A 14,226-nucleotide genomic window follows, 5' to 3' on the forward strand; every position below is an offset into this window, starting at 1 on the left:
TGGTTCTCCTCATGGATGTACAACCACTTCTTGCGCCACCCTTGAACTGAATCAGGGAATTTGACATCGAAATACTCGACATCGGGGCGAACGCAGATAACAACGCCGCCTATGTTATAGGCGACATTGGGAGAGCCATTGCGGCGACAAAAGAAAATGCGCTTCCATAGCACCCAGTTGGGCTGGACGCCAAGGAAGGCTTCACAGAGGGTGACGAAAATGGAAATGTGGAGGATAGAATTGGGCGTGAGGTGATGAAGTTGCAGGCCATAAACAAAAAGCAATCCCCGAAGGAAAGGGTGAATGGGGGAAGAAAGGCCGCGGATGAGATGGTCGACAAAACTAACCCGATACTCCATTGGAGGGGTTGGGTAGCCTTCTTCGCTGGGGAAGCACAGCGCCTTGGGCTTCTTGCTAATCCCCAGTTTCTTCAGAAGGTTGATATCTTGGGTCGAGATTTTGGATCTCTCCCACTCGGCGCTTCCCAGATCCACGGAAGCCATCGTCGATTCTAGCGTGATGTGTCTGGTCAATCTACGTGGTGGCATTTACAATGGCGCAGGAATGCAGCTTGGGAGAGGATGAGCTCAGGGAACTGTGGGGCGCAAGAGGAGTTTTTGCAGAGGAGAGCAGGAGAACGGCGCGAGCGGAGGTGCTCGAGGAAGAAGAAGGGGATCTTATATAGAGGTGCGGCGAAGCGGCGTACCGTTGGATGGAAAAAAGTGTGCGGCAGATGATGACCACGTGGAATAGGGGTATAATAGTAATTTAACCCTGGAGGAGTTACAGTGCGTGCACCAGGAAAAGCGGAGGACGTGTGTCCCCCACTTGCACGACGTGTCAATATGATGCGTAATTTGGGCCCGCAAGGCAGCGGGAGAGGATTTCTCGCGATTTCAGGAAATTGCAATCGTGGCTATCGTCAGCAGTAACGTCACTTTGGTAGGAGAAAAATTCGACTTCACAGCTTCATGAAAAAGGCGACAGTAAAAAAAATATATTGGAGAGGCTTTGATCAAATACAAGTTTTTGATCAAATGCTCGGAGGCTACTTTGGAAAAATGAAAAGTTCGAGAAAGACAAAATAGAAATGGCGTGCGCCTATGATCAAATACAAATATTTGCTCATAGCCTCGGGGGCTACTCCCATCGGGAGCGCTGTTCGCGCACCCGAGAGATTTGAAAAATTCGGGAGAGAAAGAAAATATAGCGGCATAAGGCGTGGAGCCTACACCCAAGCACAAGTCCTTGGCTGTAGCCTCGGGGGCTACTCCCATCGGGAACGCTGTTCGCGTGCCCGATGAAATTATAAAAAAATAGGGAGAAGAAGACAGATCAAAGCACAAGAGAGTATATTTCGAGTTATAAGTAACTCTACACATACTCCCATCGGGAGAGCAATATAAGTCATCCGTTGACTCAATAAAATGTGCCATTCCAACAGCCGAATAAGCACTCGACAATATATTCTCAGAACGCCAAAGTCGTGATCAATTTCTGAATGCCGCAAAACTTTGCGAAGGTAAGACCCCAGATCCGTTCTGTGTGGCGTGGCGCCGTCTCTGACGTCGGTTTGCTACTTTTATCCGTATCAACAGATACGAAGAAAAATCCTAACGGACGCGTTAGGTGCCCGATAAATATGACTGGGACTCGATAGAATGGTAAGACCTTAAGCGGCACCTGTTGAAGTTTACACCAGTGTCCCGAGATCATGTCCAGGGACGTGATCTTGAAGTAGGTTTTTGCGGATTGCCACTAGAGCAGTTAACTAGTACCTGATCCGTCAGATGAACTAGCCCCAACTACCATTATCCCTGTACAATATAGAAATTCATATAAAGAAATATAGAGAAGTTTTAAGTTGTCGAGTAAAAATAAACAGTGGAGATTTTTCCTGACTCTACGATTCAAGAAAAATCTCGGGGGCTACTGACATAGGCATCCCCAATGGGCCTGCCGAAGATAGTACCCTGGGTTTACTGAAGGCCCACGACCCGAAGAATATGAAGATTCGGAAGCCCAAGTTGATATTAAGGAAAGTTAGAATTGTAATAGAGATGATGTTTGTAATCTTGCGGGATAAGTTGTAAACCCTCTCGGACTCTGTAACTTGTACAATACAAATCCCTCGGCTCCACCTCTTATATAAAGGGGAGTCGAGGGACAAAGAAAGCATCGAATCATTGTCTCTCAAACCCTAGTTTTCATAATCGTCGAGTACTTTTCGGCTGAAACCTTCGAGATCTACTTGCCCTCTACTTCCAACTAAACCCTAGTCTACAACTCGTAGGCATTGACAAGTTAATCCCTTGTCAACGTCCCCGTGCCCATGCGCTTCGAGTGCGCCGGCGAGCAGAGGATTCTGCTCGCGTCCTTCGAGTCCCTGGCTGGGGACGCCTAGCGCCGTCAGGCTTGGGTGGAGGAGGAGGAAGCCTACAGCTATGCGATGGCCATGGCTCGGGGGTTAATGTGCTCCAACCTGGACTCGCTCCAGCGTAGGGGCCCTTCTCCCGCGTGGGTCTAGCAGGAGAACCGCGAGCTGGAGGCCGCCATCGCCGCCAGGGACGAAGCGGTGGCGGCGGCGGCTAGGGACAGGGCCCGCTTCGTCGCCGACATGGCGGCGGTCCAGGCGAACGAGGACGCGGCGTCGGCGGAGGAGGAGGCCCGGGCGGCGGAGGCGGCGGTCCAGGCGGGCGGAGGAGGAGGAGGCCCGGGCGGCGGCGGAGGAGGCCCTGGCGACGACCCTGTGGGACAGCGCCCTGGCCGAGGCCGTCGAACGCCGCAGGCGGCAGGACGAGATGTCCAGTCGCCGGCGTGCGCGGCGCGCGGAGTGCGCACGAAGCGCTCCCGCTTCGACGACACCGCCAGCCCTTCTGGCGGCCAGTAGTAGTGCGCGCGACTGCGAGTAACCGAGGCCGGTGTAGGCCACGCGACAGCGAGTAGGTACGGTCGTTATAGTTTTAGGTTAACTCGACTAACCATCTCTGTAAAGATGGACCTTTTGGCCAATCAATAGTAATGAAAAAATCTTTTGCTTACCTAGTCACTACCGACCGGGCCCGGATGTACCCAACGCGGACACATTCCGCGACCGCCGAGCGTCCGCGGAGACGCAAACCTAGCGCATATTTGGGTCAGGTTTGCGTCTCCGCGGACGGCCCGGTCACTTTGCGTCGCCCGCTGGAGCAGACCCCAGACGCATTTCTGGTCATGGCGGACGAAAACGGTGGCTCATGCCCTTATTCAAATTAAAATCTCTTCCTGCTGCGCTTCGTAGGGCCCGAATTAAAAGACAATTTGTCGTTCGTGGCCATCAATCTATCGCGTGCGTGCACGCTTCATTGGCGATTCGGCACATTCTTCACCGTTCGCTCGATCGACGTGAGCCATCGTTGGAACCTATCATATCCTCTACCCACGTACGTGTACAATAATAAACTCCTGAAAAGTTCGGATGCTTGTTCTGAATTCTGATGTCCAGAGTAGCATGCAACATCAGTTTGCTACAAAAAAATTGGACACCGGCGTAGTCTGTCGACCCGCATGCACTAGCTTTTCTCGATCCTTGCAGACAACTATTTTCTCAAACTTGTGCAGTTTGGAAATGAATTTATTGGGTATCGAAAATCTCGGGATGGGCGTGGTGCAGTCTAGTCGCAAGCAGAATTGACACCACAACCTCCGGATCCCTGGCACTGTCGATTCGCCATGAATCACATTGTCCCAACACCAATCGAGCTACACTTTCTCTGATGTGTATACCTGGCAGAAAAGATATGCTGTTTGATGTGATCCTTCCTTGTTTTGCGACGAGATCATCGTGGCAAATTGGATCTGAGTTTGTCTTTCATGACCAAGGTTATAATATAGGGAAACATGAAACGGTGTTGGTATTTCAAGGCCATCTTTATCAACTGCTTCTTGGAAAATGAAAGGTTAACAGGATACTGTTTCTTAATATATGGAAACATGATTCAGATTCTCTCAAATAGCCAAGCTATCCTGCCACTCCCTCAAAACAAAAACAAAAATAGCCATCCACATTCTGAAAATTGTGCTGTCCTTGAGAAAATAAGGCTGCCCTTCAAGGACTTTTTTTTTTTGTCCATACGAAGCAAAATGCTCGGGTTCCACTATCAAAGGTAGTGGTGTTGCCCTTGAGGGAGTTGCCTAATAAAAATACACACAATTCAGTTAGAGGAGATTTGCTTCCACTCGTAGGTGTGCCATGGACGGATCAAAATCGGCAGGTACTGATATTAGAGCAAGTACAATAAGATCCAGTCAGCTGGTTATAAGAAATAAATGATTATATCTTTGTTTAGATTAGAGGAGCGATAATATGAGAGAGAATGGAAGTGGGCTCTAATGCAAGAGTGAGTTGTTTTAGATAAAGGAAATATATTAATATCAAAAGATACCAATTACACCCAGTCTCTACAAAAACGCCCCACCTAGTGCCAGTATAGATGCACACAGCCAAAAAAGAGTAAAGAAAACTAAGAAATAAAAGTCCCACTACAGCATTCCAGACCTAGCAACAGTAATACAACCACCACCATGACAACACCTGAAATACAGACTCTCCAAAAGCGACGCCTCCAAGAAGGGAACAATGCACCAGCGCCATCGTCGCCCGAACAAAGGTCTTAGGTTTTCACCCAGATAGTCCCCACTCTCAAAACAATGTCTCCAACAAGATCATTACCAAACACAACCAGTTAAGGTCAGACCTTGGGTTTTCACCCTGAGAGGTAAGACTCTGAACTTCACCTGTGTTGCCTCCCCCACATGCATACCACTACTGCGGAGCACGGAACACCAAGCAAATCCCTCAGCATCACAGAAACTCGAACCTCCTTTAGCTAGTCCACCAATCCAGCCTTCATGATATTCCTTCTTCTAACTTCACCATGGACCAAAAAGTCACCTAATGTCAACACAGAGTAGAGCTTCGCGCCGCTCCCTCCGGAACCAAACAATCGGAATAAAAACATGGGTGCGCGCGACCGAATGCCACCCGATCCAGCGGTTCCATTCGCCTGCAGAGCTTTTCGGAACTCATCTCTCCAGCTAGATCAAGGCAAACCGACCTCCGGTAGATCTTCATCTTCGCTTGCGAGAAACCGGATGACCGTGACCAAAAACAAAGCAAGATCAGCAGCCCCACACCACCACTCCCTCCTGCCGGATCACCAGGGAAGAGGACGGCGGCGCAGATCATGTGTACCACCGCCGAACCTTCACCGGGGCCGCCACCGCTCCACCAAATCGTCCATGGCTACCGACGGAGAGCATCAGGCCCCAGCCAAGTAGCCGTGCCGCCCGGGTTCTTCCACCGACGCTTCATCACCTCCCATGGAACGTCGCCGCGGAAGCCCTGTCCTCCCCCTCATCGTTCGATGGAAGGGGCGCCGCCACCAACACCGGGGCCGGGCCGGGATTGTGGCCGAGGCTAGGGCCGGGGCCGGGGCCGAGGCTGGCAGCAGCGGCAGCTGAGGGGCCGCTGTAGTAACCCAGAACATAGGAACAACGAAGGGTAGATTTAGAAATGGGATGTGCATTTCATCGCAAAACGGGGGAAATTTTCGCGCCTTATTGCAACTAAACCTAAGAGGGATCGAGGTTCTCTCTCATTTTGCACTTAGGGTTAGGCAATATGAGTTAGGGAAATTTCGACATGATCTCTTTTGTAACTTGTTACTTTGGGGAATGATTGCATTTGATAAGTGTTAAACAATTAAAGATAAACATCACACAATATAACAATGAATTTAAAATTCAAACACAAGATATAAATTCAAATCACTTTGAAATTCAAAGTGAATATCAAATACAATATTTAATCAAGAATACAAACATTACATTATACAAAGCTCATAAACCAAAACTTGAGCTTTATTGATATGTAACACAAATACAAAGTCTTTACAATATTCTTGATACAAGAATTGAGACATAATGATCAGTAATAAGAAAAAAAAGAAAATTACAAGTTTAATTCTAAACTAAACCTAAACTAAGTGGCTTGAGGATGATCTTCTTGCCATAGCATCATTCAACCCTGCAAAACGAAAACAGAGAACAAGAACTAGCCAGAATACAAGTGTTAACACAAAGTTCAGTTTGGACAGTTAGCAAAATAACATAAAGTTCGATGCAGACGGTGAAAGCATCACGACACACTTGTGCTTGTCCAAAATCCTGGACAGCACAAGATAGACATAGGCGGACCAAGATCGAGCAAGCCACAGGGGCTCAAGTTTCACCATATGAAGGCTGTTGCTAGGCAAGCAACAGCAAGGCAATGCAAGGGGTGAGTCATAAAGTAAATGAGCTTGTGTGTCATGGCCAGGGAAGAAGTAGAGACCATATAAATGGCACACAAACCCTAGAACCATGACAGTCGACCACATTTGCAAATCACCAGGTAAGGGTGAAGCAAGAACAAGCACCAGTTCATCCAGTTCATACTCAAGAACAGAAACCAACACAACCAACTTAGCCACCAGTAATCATGGTGACCTGAGAAGATCAACCAGAAACTGGAGGTGAAGGGCTGTGCACCAAAAACCCCAAGTCTGCATCAACAAAATATTTCACACTAGGAGCTGGAACAAGGTATATCAAATACCTGGACAGATCCAATGGATCTGATCCATCACATATGCATGAAATAAGCATGGGATGAGCAGATGCTCATATGGGTAGATCATCACTTGGTTTTCACCAAGGATTACTGCCAGTCAAAAGCTACTAAAAATAGAAAGCATCTAGGTACAGATCTTGTACACTGAAACTAGCACACATGCACAGATGCACACCATAGCCAGATCACATGCACGAGATAGCACCGGTAGATGAATTGCAAGGATTAGCGGCTAAGACTACACAAGAAATCCTAAGCTATGAACCATCGGTAACCTAGATTTTCATCGAGGCAAACATATTGGCATTCATATTAAGTATGATTCCCAAATATGCAAGCAAAGGTTGAGTAGCCACAAGATCCAACTAAATAGGTGAGCAACCAATCGGTAGCAAAGCCTGCGAGGTCACATCACACTTAGCATCAATTAAAAGGAAGCCAAACATAGCACATCATTATCCAGGAATGGATTCAGATTCAATTGCTTGCTAAACACTCATGAATAGCCAAATCATTTGCAAGCAAGTCATTTAAATCATTACTGCATAAGCAGTTCATCATAATTTAATTAATACAAGCATGAATTTATCACAGATCCATGCTAAGCACTGACAGTATCATACTATTAAGCAACACAATTTAATCACTGCACCAGAACCACTGGAGCAAGTCCAGTAGCTTAAGTAAGCAACAGCATAGTGATGCTTGAGCATCAGCATCACAAGGAAATTGAATCACTTAGCCACAGTATTAATCAGTAAGCCATCACTGACATTGAATTGATCAAATGGATCAATTATAGCAAGTCAAGCTACACAGGGAAGTTAGCCAACAAGCAAGGAATGATCCAATGGATCATTGGCTTGCATAGGAAGCACTGAAGCATATCACAGGCACCACTGGCACACACACAAGTGTCACTGATGCATCACAAATACACCTAGACAAGCAAGTATGATATCCCAGTAAGAATAAACAAGCCACAATCAAGCATAGCATGGCATAGCTAGCTTTTGAGCAAGCACAACAGAGCATGGAAAGTATAGAACATGCTAGGAGCAGCAGAGGAGCAAGCACAACATGAATAGCAAGCAAAGAAGCATGTGCCAGTACCAGTAAATGGTAATTGGGCCATGAGCTTGCAGTAAACAGAAGCACAGGCAAATTGCACAGCAATAGCATGGCTCTGCGTGATCACAGGATCACCAGAGAGCAACAGAGCATGAGGAGGAAGAAGAACAGTGGCAAGGGAGGCGCACAGAAGAGAAGGAAGAGATGCAACACTTACTTGCGCCTGGAAGCAGAAGCTAGGGCATGGCGAGGCAGTGCTCGCGCGGCCCTGCTGTGCAAGTCCAGGGTAGGCGCCGACGTTACGCCGGCGAACCCAGACACGAACCAACACCACCGTAGCGAGCACCTGAGGCGACGGCACGAGTACTGCGAGCAGCACCCGCGCCAGGTCAACCCCAGGAGCGCACCCATCGTCGGCGAGGACGAGCGCTCACCGGAGTTCATCGAGGCAATTCTTCCCGAGATCCAGATCGGAGGCGATTCGCCAGGAGAGGAAGAGAAGGGGAAAACTACGCGGACAGATCGATATATCTGCACGCGGCGGTTCTAGATCGGTAGGTGGTTACGGCGGAGGAGCACGGTGATGGCCGGAGCGAGGCGGCGGCCATGGCGGCGACGCCATCGCCAGGGCGTCGCGAGAGAGGCTAGGGTTAGAGACGAAAAGCGAGAGAGGGCCGAGTGAGTGAGAGCATGGTGGGCCGTTCGGCGCCACCGAACCCAAAAGGGATTAGCCTTATTGGGCCGTCCCTGGGTTTAGGTAAATGGGCTGGGCCCAATATGGGTCCAGGGGGTATTTTGGTCTTTTAACATTTAATAAAAGGCCAGAACTTTACCAAATTTTAATAAATCAAATACAACTCTAAAAATCCATTAAAAATTGGATTAATGAATGAAAAATAAATCTTAACAAGAATAAAATATGAAATGGAATTTATGAAACAAATTCAAAATTATGAATTTTAAGAATTCAAATAATAACTTGGAATTTAAAATTATTATTTACTTGTATTTAAAATTCAAGGAAAAATCTCAAATAAGTTCAAATACTTATTTTCAAACATTTCAAAATGAAATTCTATTATTCCAAGTCATTTCTTTTGGAAAAGGGTATTTTTCCCAGAAAAATACTATACTCCTTTTTATTCCAAAAACTATAGAGGTAACTCTATAATTTTCAATTATTTTTGGAATGATTAAGGGAATCAACAAGTAAATAGTTTTACTTTGAATTGTTGTACTTTGTGTGAATTAAAAATGGTTTATACTTTTAAATCAATTGTAAATTACTGTCAAAGACATAAATCTTAAACGCAACCCTAAATTGATATGACTCAGCGGGGTAAAGGGATAAAACATAAAATAATACATCTATGATTGCATTAATTGGATTTTATAACATTGTCCTTACCGGACAATGATGCTTCTTACAGAACCCGAGGTCCAGGTTCCATCAACTGCATTGAACTGCACTATCTCGCAGTCCACAGGCAAGTTCACCCTTGCTCATGTCAACTTGAGTATTTTCTACTACTTTAATGCAAAGCTATATACTTATCATTCCTGCATCGCAAATGAAATGTTACTTTCCAACTATGAATATGACTATGTGGCTGGCAATGGAACCATGGTATGTGTTGATATGGTGGAGGTTCCATTGCAATGGGTTATATCACCCTAGGATTAAATTACCAATGCCGTCCAGTGATTCTAGCGCCGTACAAATCGCGTTGACCATGAGATCTATAATGGCTGCGGGAAGCCAGTCGTATCTTTTCCCTTCTGCACGCCAACGGATTGGTAGAGCCGGCGGGGTGTTGGAGGCACTGCCGTAGGTTGGGATAGCCTTTTAAATCCCCATCCATTAGTGATGATGGCTCTACGATCTATGAAGGATTGTCCGGAGTACACCATGAGTAAAGCCGTATTATCGGGGGAAGTCTACTGGAGGTGTACGGTTGGACAAAAGGGTGGGTTTGCAGTCGCGGAGAAGGCGGTGTGGGCTTGGATCTTTATACCTGGCCTCACACCAAAGGAAGTGTGAACGGGGGCAAGTCCCTGCGGATGGCAAAAAGGGTGAGATCTCTTGTGGGAAAAGTAACGCACCTCTGCAGAGTGTATCAAATTGTGGCTGTCACTCCTTGTTCGGGAAGGGAGCTGCGACAGCGGCAGGAAAGGAACTCCACGAAGTTCTAGTCAACCCGTGAAGACCGACGGGCATAGTTTTCATAATAAAAGCAACCTTTTGAAGAAATGATTTCAAAACATGCATTGACCTGCGATTTCCTGATCAATGGTCGTAGCTAGTGCATCAAACACCTTTTTACTCTTTTAGAACTTGCTGAGTACCCCTGTACTCACTTTCTTTCGACACCCTTGCTAGACTGTGATCCGGAAGTGGAGGCCATCAACGATGGAGCACCAGAAGGAAGTTACGAGCTGGTCTACGAAGAACCTGAGCTTACCGGCGGAGTGGAAGGAGTAGACTACGGGATAGTCTACGGACCAGATGACACGGAGGTGGAGGAGTAGTGACATACCCTAGCATCATAGAGCCGAGCAACGTAGAACTTACCTAAATAAGTTGTTGAGCTCTTTATATTTGTTATGAGTTGTAATCGTACTTAAGTAGTATCTTAGGGTGTTCTCATAGGACCTGTGAGAATACCAACTTGTTAAGACAATGTTTGTAATAAAGTATGGAGTGTTATGACCTGCAATGTTTCTGTTGTACCACTCTGAGGGATATGGCAAATTGTGAAGAAGTCCCTTCGCAAAGATCATATCAACGACTTGTATACTACAACATGCAGTGGTATGCTGGGTCACCGCAGCCGCGGTCCGGGGGCGGCTGCTCTGGGTGGGGCGGGCGGATCCTCCGCCGCCGCCCGGGAGGGGGTGGGAGAGGATGTGATGACCCAGCGTACCACTGCATGGTGTAGTACACAAGTCGTTGACATAACACAAGTGAAACACCGTTCCACTCATATTACATCTCTCAGAGTGGTACAACAGAAACATATGCGAGTCCAAGGTATGTCTATAGAAGTACACACGAACTGTTTACATAAGATCCACACAGCCTCCTACTTTACAGTGAGGTAAAACTTCAAATAAAGCTCCAGAAGAACAACTCGTATTCTATCTTATTGCTAACTTAAGTTCAAGAGCTACTTGGCTTGCTATAGAAATCTAGCTACTTAGGTGCTAGGATTAGGGAAAGGTTCCCTTCTATTACTAGTCTAGGTTTCCATTATAGCTGATGCAGAAGTTGACTCCATTGACTTCTTTGATTTGATTCTTCATCTTGTTGCAGTTGACTCCTTTGTCTTCGAGTTCCACGGTAGTTTCTCCTTCGGTGCTTTGATCTAAGAAGGGGTTCAAACGAGATAGAATGAGTACGAGCGTACTCAGCAAGTTCATAATAGGAAATATGTGTATCATGCACTAGCTACAGCCATAGACCAGAAAGTCATAGGCCAATGCAAGTTTTCATAATCATTTCTTCAAAAGGTTGCTTTTATTCAGAAGAACTATGTCCGTCAGCCTTCACCGGTTTACTAGAACTTCATGGAGTTCCTTTCCGCGGCGTTCAGCGATTCCATATCCCGGAACAGGGAGTGACAGGTCATGATTCTTTACACTCTGCAGAGGTGTGTTGCTTTACCCATAAGAGATCTTAACCTTGGTGCCAACCGGGCGTACTCCCCGTCCACACTTCCTTTGGTGTGAGGCCCGGTATAAGGTCATAGCCAATCATATTCCTCCGCTACCTCATACACCCACCCGTTGTTGCAAACTCCGACCCTGGGTCCTCGTCGGTCCACTTACACCACTTAGGGACGGACCCCGACCACGACAACAGTTCAGGTCTCTACCATGAACTCCTTCGCCGAGAGATGCAACCCATCATAGACCGCAATACCGTGGGGACTTAGGGCTTCCCCAGCCTGCCGCTTGATCCTCGGGCGACAAGTGCCTACGGTCTCTACCGTGGGGACTTAGGGCTTCCCCAGCCTGCCGCTTGCCCCTTTGGAATACAAGTGCCTACGGTAAAGCGCATCCGTTGATATACAAGAGGTGGAAATACAATTGACTATTCCGTCCCACTCCAGATCTTATGGTTAACACGGGTATTACGGCACAAGAATCACTGGACGACATTTGTTGTTTAATCCTAGATGGATATAAACCCTTGCAATGGAACCTCCACCATATCAACACATACCATGGTTCCATTGCCCACCACATAGTCATATTCATAGTTATGAAAATAGTACTTTTGCTTTTTATGCAAGAGTGATAAGTATAGTACTTTGCATATAGTTTGATACAAATAATCAAATGACATGAGCAAGCGATGAACTTGCCTTTCTTGACTGCAAGATTATGCAGGCAAAAGCTTCGATATGTGAGAACTCCAAATTCTAAAATACCATCATCGTCCGGTAAGGACAATGTTTAAAGAACTGGCAAAGATGCTCTAATGCATAGTATGAGATGCAATCGTTCCGAGCGTAACCTAACTTCGATGATTTAGGATGTATGAGTTGTAAAGATTTCTTTAGGGTTGGTTGCACTTTTAGAATGGTTCTCAAACAAGGTTCTTATTAGGGTTTGGTTATATTAGCATCATATCCAAGTGATATAAGACATCATAACAATCATACACATAAGAATAGTGATGGAATAATATGTAAAGAACAGTTGTCAATTTTAAGTTCTACAGAACATGGTTGATGATTATTTATATTATACTTCAAAAGAATAACTTTTGAAGAACATGTTGTTTAAGAAACATTTAGTATTTCAAATAAGAACTATGGCTTCTAGGGTTTGACTAACATTTGTACTTTAAAAGAATAACTGTTGAAGAACATGTTAATTAAGAATATGAACTATTATATATATGTGCTATGGCTTTCTAGGGTTTATTATTGAATTCATTTAGTTCTTGGATAGGAACTAGTTGGGTTCTTAGGTTGAATTGGTTCTATATACAACAAGTATGGGCAGGTTTATTACTATGGTTGATTATGGTATCATATCAAAGGATGGTTATTGAGATGGTCCCATAGGTTTGCTATTAGGTTTACTATGGCTTCACATTTGCTTTATGATACGTCTCCAACGTATCTATAATTTCCGATGTTCCATGCTTGTTTTATGACAATACCAACATGTTTTGTTCACACTTTATATCATTTTCATGCATTTTCCGGAACTAACCTATTAACAAGATGCCACGGTGCCAGTTCCTGTTTTCTGCTGTTTTTGGTTCCAGAAAGGCTGTTCGGGCAATATTCTCGGAATTGGACGAAATCAACGCCAAACCTCCTATTTTTCCCGGAAGCGTCCAGAACACCGAAGAAGAGTCGGAGAGGGGCCAGGGGGCCACCACACCACATGGCGGCGCGGGCCAGGCCTAGGCCGCGCCGGCCTAGGGTGTGGCGCCCCCAGGTGCCCCCCTGCGCCGCCTCTTCGCCTATAAAAGCCCTTTCGACCTAAAAACGCAGTACCGATTGACGAAACTCAAGAAAGACTCCAGGGGCGCCGCCACCATCGCGAAACTCCAATTCGGGGGACAGAACTCTCTGTTCCGGCACCCTGCCGGACGGGGAATTGCCCCCGGAGCCATCTCCACCGCCGTCTTCACCGCCATCTTCACCGCCATCGCTGCCTCCATGATGAGGAGGGAGTAATCCACCCCGAGGCTGAGGGCTTCGCTGTAGCTATGTGGTTCATCTCTCTCCCATGTACCTCAATACAATAATCTCATGAGCTGCTTTACATGATTGAGATTCATATGAGTTTTGTATCACTACTATCTATGTGCTACTCTAGCAAAGTTATTAAAGTAGTTTTATTCCTCCTGCACGTGTGTAAAGGTGACAGTGTGTGCACCGTGTTAGTACTTGGTTTATGCTATGATCATGATCTCTTGTAGATTGCGAAGTTAACTATTGCTATGATAATATTGATGTGATCTATTCCTCCTACATATGCATGAAGGTGACAGTGTGCATGCTATGTTAGTACTTGGTTTAGTCTGTTGATCTATCTTACACTATAAGGTTACTTAAATATGAGCATTATTGTGGAGCTTGTTAACTCCGGCATTGAGGGTTCGTGTAATCCTACGCAATGTGTTCATCATCCAACAAAAGTGTAGAGTATGCATTTATCTATTCTGTTATGTGATCAATGTTGAGAGTGTCCACTAGTGAAAGTGTAATCCCTAGGCCTTGTTCCTAAATACTGCTGAGTTTCTACTGCTTGTTTCTTGTTTCTTTGCGTTACTACTCTTTGCAATACTACCACCATCAACTACACGCCCGAAAGCTATTTTTAGCACCGTTGCTACTGCTCATATATATTCATACCACCTGTATTTCACTATCTCTTCGCCGAACTAGTGCACCTATTAGGTGTGTTGGGGACACAAGAGACTTCTTGCTTTGTGGTTGCAGGGTTGCATGAGAGGGATATCTTTGACCTCTTCCTCC

The sequence above is a fragment of the Lolium perenne genome, chromosome 3 (genome assembly GCF_019359855.2).
Source record: "Lolium perenne isolate Kyuss_39 chromosome 3, Kyuss_2.0, whole genome shotgun sequence".
Lineage (NCBI taxonomy): Eukaryota > Viridiplantae > Streptophyta > Magnoliopsida > Poales > Poaceae > Lolium > Lolium perenne.